The 10,843-nt window shown below is 44.5% G+C and overlaps 1 pseudogene; it reads right to left on the reverse strand.

Moving 5' to 3' along the window:
• Positions 1-516: 516 nt before the first annotated feature.
• LOC146379852 (general transcription factor II-I repeat domain-containing protein 2 pseudogene) lies at positions 517-3,301 on the reverse strand (annotated as a pseudogene).
• Between the last annotated feature and the right edge of the window lie 7,542 nt (positions 3,302-10,843).

A 10,843-nucleotide genomic window follows, 5' to 3' on the forward strand; every position in this document is an offset into this window, starting at 1 on the left:
GTGACCTCCATCGTCACTCTACTCCAGTGGTGTCAAACTCAAATATACAGTGGGCCAAAATTCAAAACTGGAACAAAGTCGCGGGCTAACATTAATATTTATTGAAAAAAATCTTCCTCCAGATATAACAAGGAACCTATTCTTACAGACTCAAATAAGTTTTGCTGAAAAACTGAATATGGAATAAGCAACGCTTAATACTGAACGATATATAACTTATATAAAAATATATAACTTAATATTGCACACATGCAAAATTGAAATTCCAATTAAATAACATATCACTGGAATGCATTTCTTAAATAAAAATTGTATTTGCAGCCTTCTGAATTAAATTTTAGCAGTAAACTTTTTCCCCAGGCTAATAATAAATGTAAAAATAAAATAACAATAATAAACCACTTAACTAATAAAAAATATCATTAAACGTGAAACCATTCAAGCCCATGTCTGGGAGTAGCAAGACAAATTGCACAAAGAAAATGGTAATTATAGCTCAGTTTGCTACACACTGATCTACTCTGATGCGTCCAAGCCAGATACCTGGCATCTCTTCTTGGATGCTAGTTCCTCAATGTCTGGGCTCAGGCTCTGAGCTGAGGAAATCCTCAGGATCGAGTGAAGGTGTTCATCGGTCAGACGTCTCCTGTGAGATGTTTTAGCCATCTTCATTGAGGAGAATAGTTGCTCACATAGGTAAGTGCTTGTGAGCATCTGAGCAGCGTGGGTGCGGAGCCCAGGCATTGTGTCAGGGATGAAATGTGGAAATTGTGAAGCGCCCACAGCATCATACTTTGATTTCAGCATGTCACTACACTGGAGTTCAGTCAGCTCCATTTGGAGGTTTGTTGGTGCTTTTGCCACGTCAACTGCAAAAGGATTACTGAGCAGTTCAAATCGACATTTCTGGGCGTCAAAGTCGGCAAACTGCCGGGTAAACTCAGTACTGAGTACACAGAGTTTTTCAGCAAACTGTACACATGGGAACACAGCAGTAGAGATTTGCATGTTCATCGTTTGGCAGCAGGGAAAATGGCCCAGGTTTCCTTGTAGCATCTGATTCTGCCACAGGCACAATTTCGTTTTAAAAGCCCTCACTGCAGCGTACATATCTGTGATGATACGCCCCCGTCCCTGAAGCTGCAGGTTCAGTGCATCGAGATGGCTCGTGATATCACACATAAAGGCCAGCTCACACAGAAACTCTTGCTCCCTGAGCTCAGCTGTGTCTTGCCCTTTGCTTTCCAGAAACTGAAATATTTCCTCGCGTAGCTCGAAACATCTGTTCAGTACTTTTCCTCAGCTTAACCACCTCACCTCCGTGTGATACGGCACGTCTCCGTATTCCGAACCACACTCCTCAAGAAAAGATTTGAATTGGCGGTGATTCAGACCTTTGGCTCTTATAAAGTTAACTACTCGTGTTACTGCGGTCATAACATGTTCCATCTTTAGGGCTTTGCCACAAAGTGATTCTTGATGTATGATGCAGTGATAAACAGTCAGCTCACCTGCACAGTTCTCCGCTCGCATCTTCTCCCGTACCCTGCCCACCAGTCCGCTCCTTTGACCACACATCGCTGGTGCACCATCTGTCGTTAACCCCACAAGTTTTTCCCATGGCAACTTCATTTCAGTTAGACATTTGGAAACCTCTTCAAATATTTCCTTCCCTGTGGTTGTGCCATGCATTGATTTTAATCCTAAAAGTTCTTCCGTAACACAGAGAGTTGAGTCCACACCACAGATGAAGACTGAAAGCTGAGCAGTATCAGAGGCGTCGCTGCTCTCATCCACAGCGAGGGAGAATGCAACGAAACTGTTTCCCTTCTCCATCAGCTGGTTATTTAGATTGTTGGCAAGTTCACGTGTGCGATCAGCTACTGTGTTTCTGCTCAGGCTAACATTTGAAAATGCTTGCTTTTTCTCTGGGCACACAACGTCGCAAACTTTCATCATACAACTTTTCACAAACTCTCCCTCACTGAAGGGCCGGGCTGATTTTGCGATCTCTGCTGCCACAACAAAACTAGCCTTTACAGCAGCCTCACTTTGTGATATGGCTTTTTTGAACATAGTCTGTTGTGAAACAAAACTTCTTTTCATCTCTTCTGCTTTCCGGCGCCTTTGAGTCATGTCCAGGTCCTTGTACTTCTCTTGGTGTTTTGTTTCATAGTGTCGTCTAATGTTGTACTCCTTGGTTATAGCCATATGAGCTCCACATACAAGACAAACAGGTCTGTCTTTTACATAGGTAAACAGTAGGGGTGCGACGATACTCGTATCGATATTGAACCGTTCGATACAGTGCTTTCGGTTCGGTACGCATATGTATCGAACAATACAAAATTTTTAATTTATTTTATCAACTTTCCTTCTGAAGATGCTGTCTGTGTTGAGCGCTCAGTGGATCTGCGCTCGACAGTGCAGCCTAGGCGGAGTAGTCGAACGCAGATTCACTGAGCGCAGGGCAAGCTAGCCAGACAGAAGAGATGTGGCGTTTGGAACTATTTTGGTTTTCATGTGACGTATGACCCTGAAGGTAAGCGCGTCATGGACTAAAGTAAAACAGTATGTCGGATGTGCCACGCAATGCTCAATTACATTGGTGGGAACTAGTGCGTTAGCGCAGTTAGCTCGTTAACGTGTTGGCGGTCCAGCCCCACGCACGGGGCGATCCGTGGTAGCTCGTTAACGGAGATTTGCCGTGTTGTGGCGTTAACATCATTTCAGATTAACGCTGACAGCACTAGTGGGAACACAACGAATATGACTGCACATTTACGCCGACAGCATCCTAGTGCAAAGACAAGTGGAAGCAGACAAAAACAACAAGCACGCATGCTACAAACTTTACACGAGTCATTTAGACAGCCGTTAGCACATGATACTCCTTATGGGGACCTGATATGTTTAATATGCTGCTGAGAATATAGCCCAGAAGAAGCGTATAGTATAGCTTTTATTTTGGAAAGAGCCATTTCTCTGTAATAAACTCTCTTTTCCAAAGATGAGTGATTTCTCGATCAGAGAGATTTATTTTTTTATTAATTTGTTGTTTCAGCAACATTAAATTTAAAAACTGTACTTTTGAGTTAAAATATATATTTATAATTTTAATAAATGACAAATTAAAAAGGCATGAACATTTTTTTTGTATCGAAAAAATATCGAACTGTGACACCAAAGTATCAAACCGAACCGAACCATGAATTTTGTGTATCGTTGCACCCCTAGTAAACAGATATTCTGTCTCCCACCTGTCCAGAAAGCTCCTGTTTTCGTCCTTTCTTTTCGCCATTTTGGGAGAGGTAGCGCGGCAGTATTCGCACGGTTGCTATGACTACGGTCAACAGAGGAGAGGGCGTTAATGGGTCCTGTCCTGACTGATGCGCCAAAACGCCAACAGAGCATTCTAGGATTTGTAGTATTAGCAGTACATGCGCTGTATAAGACCGGCGGGCCAGCTCTAATAGTAATTTGGTATGGCCTCGCGGGCCAAATTTGGCCCGCAGGCCAGAGTTTGACACCTATGCTCTACTCCTTAATCACGATTTGATTCATGCCTCTCTCCTTCCACAAACTTAAGATGTAATCTGGTGTTTGTTAATAAATTCTGATTCGAAATCTGTCTATTGTACCTTCACCTGTATCTGCTTTTGAGTCCACTTTTCGGCATCGGCCTTTGCGGCCGTGACGAGCTTCCTTGTCCTGATGTAAGGGGCTTCTATCGCCTCCTTTTGGCCAGCTATTTATCCCAGCGAAGTATCTCATCATTGGCAGAGCATAGGTATTGATTGGGAGATTTCCAGGTGTCCTTGATGCCTGCAATGTTGACTTCTGGTAGTGCAGAAGTCAGTCCCCTCAGTTCTGATTACCTTCCCTCTCTTTGCTGCATCCCATTACACTTCTATAGTCCAAAGTGCTGTATATCCTTGTGGTGGACACCAGTGAATCAATTTCTCATTCAGTCCTGGGATACATCTTGATGGTGGTGGACAACTGCTCCATTCTGTAGTTGGTATCTGTAGCCAATCTTGTCAATAATCTCACTGAGGGGGTTCAGACCTTTGCAGAACATAGTGGAGCCAAAGCATCTCTCCTTGGTTAATCCCAGACTTGATGGTAACTTGTGCTATAGGCTTGAAGTTGGCCTCTAGTGTTGTACACCACATCCCCATTGAGTTCCTGATAAAGGTTCTTAGGGTTCTGTTGATCTTGTATAGTTCTAGTGTAGATCACTCCGTTGGTTTCAGCAATGGCCACAGTAGGGTTGTCTGTAATGCTGCATTCACATCTTCTAGTAGACCTTCAGAGGGTACTTCACTTAATCTTGGTAACTGGCTATGGAGGGTCCTTGTTTCCAGCTTTGCCATGATCCTGTCTTTCAGGTCCATTCCTCTCACACTCAGAGTACATACGCACTCTACCTGATGTCCCTTTACCATGGCACTTGTGTTGCATCTCATTGATCTCCAGTTATGACATCAGTTCCTTGTCTCAGGAGCTTGGAGAGAAAAGCGTCTGGACTTCTTTAAGTTTCCTTGAAGACGTTTCACCTCTCACCCAAGAAGCTTCTTCAGTTCTAAGAGCAATAGGTGGAGAGTCCCAGATTTACGCCCTATGGGAGTGTCCCCAAGAGTGTCATGGACCCCCTATTGATCCTCTACCTAATCACATGAGCCAGGGTGTGAAGACAGTTGAAGACAACCTAGCCCCACTTTATCATGTGATTTGCTGAGGTCAATCTGGGACTCTCCGCCAGTTGCTCTTAGAACTGAAGAAGCTTCTGGGATGAGAGGTGAAACATCTTTAAGGAAGTTTTAAGAAGTCCAGATGCTTTTCTTTCTAAGCTCCTTGGACTACGATGACCTGGATGACTGAGAACCTTCACAGACACATCAGTTCCTTCTTCTGAATGTTGGAACACTGAGTTGTTTCGCCCTCAGTCTTGATGCTGGGTATTGAAAATTACATAGGTTTTTTTCACATCCTCTTCATGTCCTCCTTCCACAGGGGTTACTTGCGGAGTAGCATTCCAACAGCGCCCTGTTCTCATCTCATCAGCCCACTTCTAAACTAAACGCGATCGGATGGCAATTTCTGAGGGTGGTGATTCGGATGATACTGAGGATGTTGTGTTTGCCATGCTGGTTCAGTTTTGAATAAATCCCCAACAGTGTCACCAGCAAAGCACCCCCACACCATCACACCTGCTCCTCCACGCTTCATGGTGGGAACCATCTCCTTTTCAGAAACAAAGCAACATATGAGAAGATGGCGCAGGGTGTCATGGCACGCCGTCTCTCGGTTCTGCAATGTTTATGCTTTGTGTTCTTAGTGGTGTCCCTGCTAGTTTTAAAAACCCACTCCCTGTTGGTGTATGAGCGACAGACGCTGCTTAATATCTGTGACTGCTTAAGCTCCCCAGCGTTAGCGAGTGATGTGGAGGACTCCTGCCGTCTATGGCGTCGGTACCGGAGGAACTGCATCGCTGTGATCCAGCCTGGAATCCTTCTAAACGGAAGCGCTGTAGAAGTGGATGTATACGTGCCACGCGCTCTCGGAAGTGTGTTCAGGTCAGAACTTGGATGCGGCAGGTCCTTACCATCGGCGACCCTGGCTGTTTAGGACTTTATTTTGGCCTCAAACAGCGCTGCCTTCTTCCTGTTTACCTGATGTCATTGGCGTCGTTCACCCGACGCAGTTTTATTGGTCGCCATGCCGACGGGATACGAGGGGAGGTGAAGCGAGTATAAACAACCTACAATTACCGACTGCTACCACGGATGGACAGAGAGTTAAATTAGCTCTCCTAAATGCAAGATTTGTATCAAATAAAACTCATGTACTTCGGGACTTTTTTGGTACTCATAAGCTGGACGTCATGTTCCTAACATACCGTCCACTTAAATATAATGGCTTGTTTATTTTGGAATTTTCAGACTAAGGATTCTTATAGTGGGGGACTTTAATATTTATCTGTGTTGTGAGGATAAACCCCTGGTCAGAGATTTCTTAAATGTAATTGATTCCTCAAACTTCACACAATTTGTGTCTGGGCCAACACGTAAGGGCCACACCCTAGACCTTGTGTTGGGCTATGGACTGAATTCAATTCAATTTCAATTCAATTTTATTTATATAGCGCCAAATCACAACAAAAGTCGCCTCAAGGCGCTTCATAGATACAGAGAAAAACCCAACAATCATATGACCCCCTATGAGCAAGCACTTTGGCGACAGTGGGAAGGAAAAACTCCCTTTTAACAGGAAGAAACCTCCGGCAGAACCAGGCTCAGAACCTGCTGCGACCGGTTGGGGCGAGAGTGTATGTATCAATGACTGAAAATTGTGTTTTATCTATTTTCAACCACTCAGCAATTTTATTTGATATTTGAATCCCTAAATCTCCAGCTTCTGAGAGGGGAAATTGACCCTCAGATCATCTCGTCATATTAGCCCTGAAGCATTGCTTGGAGTAAAATTACATTTACTTGATCTGTTGGACCCCATTTTTACCCAGGAGTTATGTGTGGACACCTTGACTGCGAACCTTAATAATAGTAATAATACTACTGGACTCTGTTGTTCCTATAAAGAAGTTAAAATGTCAAAAAGGAACCCTATGCCCTGGCTATATGAGGAGCTCTTGAATTTGAGAAGAAATTGAGCATCACTGGCAATCTTCCAGACTAGAAGTATCTCTCCAGGCTTGGACTCACTGTCTTTTTTTCAATCTGTGATGTCTGCAGCAATAGCAAATTATTTCTCAAATCTCATCATGAGTCATAAGCATAACTCAAAACTCTTATTCAACACAGTGTCGCAACAGAGAGTAACTCAACTCTCTGCTGTTCAAATTTGACAGCTCATGACTTTCTTATGTTTTTCAGAGAGAGGGCTGAAACACTTAGGAATCAGATTACTCCCTCATCAAGCAGTTCGTCAGACTACTCGGCTGCTTTGCCTGTTGATGCTGATAAACTGTTCTCTGACTTCAAGGTTATTTCCCTGTCTGGATTAACTAAGGTTGTAAAAGCAGCTCGATATACAACCTGTTCTTTGGATCCTCTACCAGCCTGGGCTATAAAGGAACTGTGATCAGTATTATCTTAACACATCTGTCTTTTTTGTCTAAGGTCTTTGAAAAAGTATTTTGAAAAAGCAGCTCACTGAGCATCTGTCAACAAATAATCTGTTGAACCATTTCAGTCTGCTTTTAGACCAAATCACTCCACAGAAACAGCTTTAGTCAAAGTGGTAAATGATCGGCTAGTAAATGCAGACAATGATCGCACTTCAGTTTTATTACTGCTGGATCTAAGTGCTGCGTTTGACACTGTGGATCACTGTATTTTATTGAATAGGCTTGAACATTTTATTGGAGTTACGGGAAATGTTTTATCATGGCTGCGATCCTACCTGTCTGGGAGGTCTCAGACTGTTAGTTTTAAAAATGATCTCTCCGAGACTTGTGCAGTGGGGCATGGGGTCCCTCAGGGCTCCATACTTGGACCATTGCTGTTTTCTATGTACCTGCTGCCTCTTGGTGTTCTTTTACGTTCTTTTAATATAACCTTTCATTGTTATGCTGATGACCTGCAGCTTTATGTTCCTCTAACCATTGGAAACTGTGCTGAAGTCTCTAAACTAGAATCTTGTCTATCTGCAATTAGGGGCTGGTTATCGGATAATGTCTTGCACCTAAATACTGATAAGACAGAGTTGATGGTCATTGGACGACAAGAAAATTGATGACAGCGTCATAAATTGCAGGGAAAAGGTAAAAACACTTGGGTGTGTGGTTCGACATGGTGCTCTCCTTCGAGTCTCATGTAAAAGACATAACAAAAACCGCCTTTTATCATTTGAGGAACATCGCCAAAATCAGACACGTTTTCTCAAGCGACACTGCAGAGGTTCTTGTCCATGCATTTGTGTCTTCACGTATTGATTATTGTAATGCTCTTCTTTCTGGGCTACCAAAGAAAAGTTTTAGAGGTCTACAGATGGTGCAAAATGCAGCTGCTCGCATTTTAACAAGAACTGGGAATTTCACATTACCCCTGTACTGAGATTTCTTCATTGGCTACTTTGTCAGGTTCGAGCAGATTTTAAGGTCCTGCTGCTCACCTAAAGGCTTTAAATAGATTGGCACCTTCATACCTCTCCGACCTTTTACACCTTTATGTTCCACCCCGTGCTCTACTATCTCAGGACTCTGGCCTTCTAAAGGTTCCTAGAGCCAGAAAAAAGACAACTGGAGAGCGTGCTTTTTCTTTTCGTGCCCCATTTTTGTGGAACAATCTCCCTCAAGATATTAGGCAGGCTGCTCTGTGGAGGTTTTTTAAACTAAGTTGAAGACACATTTGTTCACCCGATCCTACATGTCTTAATTCTATGCCTTCTGGTTTTTAAATTGTTACTGTTTTAACGTGTATTGTGTTTTTTAGTTGTATTGCTATGTATCGCTGTTATTTATCTTTTTAGTTTCAAATAGCTGTACAGCACTTGGTTTGAAAGCGCTTTATAAATAAAGTCATTATTATTATTATTCAGAGACTATCCGTTCACTTTTTGTGCTTCGCACAAAGACCCATTGGGTGGAACCAAAGATCTCAAATTTGGACTCATCAGACCAAGGCACAGATTTCCACTGGTCTGATGTCCATTCCTTGTGTTTCTTGGTACCAAAAAAATCTCTTCTGCTTCTTGCTTTTCCTTGGTTGTGGTTTTTAGCAGCTATTTTACCATAAAGGTCAGTTTCGGGACTGCTCTCCCTGCCTCTGCACTTCTTCACGCATAGTGCTAGCTAGCCATGGAGAAGAAATAGCAAAGAAGAATAGAATTTCTCTTCAATTTTAACTTCTATTCTAGCCACCATCAGGGGCGATTCTAGGATCAGAGCTTTCGAGGTGCTGAGCACCCAGAGAGCTGCCCAGCCAGGCAAGATAAACGTCACGATGAGACTTCTTCCCCGTCTCTGTCAGTCCCTGCATCCTTAAATGTCTCCAGTTGTCCCGAGTTCTCTCTGACTGTCTCCTTGGTGCATTTAAACCCCTGTTCCTTCCTGTCCTCATCATCTGTTGTCTTCATCTCCGTTATCGGTCATCAGAATTTTACCATCTCTGTGCAAGTCTGCAAATTTCTTTATTAAACCATAAGATTCTTAAATTCATCAAGTCTCTCTGTGCCTGGGTCCTCGTCACAAAACATGACATCACCATTTTGCACATTTTAACACAATTTAATCCCCGCATTGTGAAAGAAAAGCAAAACACTTTTTTGAAAAATCTGTAACAAAACCATCAAATCTGATAAAGTTTATTTAAATGCTGCAAAAGAAGAATGGATTGGAATAAAAAAAATACATATCCTAACCTTCATTACTGGGGGAGAATAATGAATGATGCTCATAGTGAGTAAAAAGTAAACTGAGTGCATTTTTTGGACAGAGATTCACTTTTAATGTGTATGTATAATATAATACAGATACATAAAAATACACTCCAAATATAGAAGAGTCCTTGAAATGTACAAATGTACAAAATATCCATCCATCCATCCATCTTCATCCGCTTTATCCGAGGCCGGGTCGCGGGGGCAGCAGCCTAAGCAGAGAGGCCCAGACCTCCCTCTCCCCAGCCACCTCCTCCAGCTTATCCGGGGGAACACCAAGGCGTTCCCAGGCCAGCCGAGAGATATAATCTCTCCAGCGTGTCCTGGGTCTGCCCCGGGGCCTCCTCCCGGTAGGACATGCCCGGAACACCTCACCCAGGAGGCGCCCAGGAAGCATCCTTGTCAGATGCCCGAACCACCTCAGCTGGCTCCTTTTGATGTGGAGCAGCAGCGGCTCTACTCTGAGCCCCTCCCGGATGGCCGAACTTCTCACCCTATCCTCTAAGGGAGAGGCCAGCGACCCTTCAGAGGAAGCTCATTTCTGCCGCTTGTATCCGCGATCTCGTTCTTTCGGTCACTACCCACAGCTCGTGACCATAGGTGAGGGTAGGGACGTAGATCGACCGGTAAATTGAGAGCTTCGCTTTTACACTCAGCTCCCTCTTCACCACGACGGACCGGTGCAGCGTCCGCTGCAGCCCCAATCCGTCTGTCAATCTCCGGCTCCCTTTTCCCATCACTCGCGAACAAGACCCCAAGATACTTGAACTCCTCCACTTGGGGCAGGAACTCATCCCCGACCCGGAGTGGGCACTCCACCCTTTTCCGGCTGAGAACCATGGCCTCAGATTTGGAGGTGCTGAATCTCATTCCCGCTGCTTCACACTCGGCTGCAAACCGTTCCCGTGCGAGCTGGAGGCCCCCACCCGATGAAGCCAACAGAACCACATCATCTGCGAAAAGCAGAGATGAGATTCTGAGGCCACCAAAGCGAAAGCCCTCCGCCACTTGGCTGCACCTAGAAATCCTGACCATTAAAATTATGAACAGAACCGGTGACAAAGGGCAGCCCTGGCGGAGCCCATCACCCACCGGGAATGAGTCCGACTTATTGCCGGCAATGCGAACCAAGCTCTTGCAACGGTTGTATAGGGATCGAATGGCCCGTAGCAATGGGCCAGACACCCCATACTCCCACAACACCTCCCACAGGACACCCCGAGGGACACGGTCGAATGCCTTCTCCAAGTCCACAAAACACATGTAGACTGGTTGGGCAAACTCCCATGCACCCTCAAGTATCCCTGAGAGGATAAAGAGCTGGTCCAGTGTTCCGCGACCAGGACGAAAACCGCATTGTTCCTCCTGTATCTGAGGTTCGACTAGCGGACGAACTCTCCTTTCCAGCACCCTGGCATAGACTTTCCCAGGGAGGCTGAGG

This window comes from Perissodus microlepis, chromosome 9, assembly GCF_051167445.1.
Source record: "Perissodus microlepis isolate ML-2025 ecotype Zambia chromosome 9, ASM5116744v1, whole genome shotgun sequence".
NCBI classification, from domain to species: Eukaryota; Metazoa; Chordata; class Actinopteri; order Cichliformes; family Cichlidae; genus Perissodus; species Perissodus microlepis.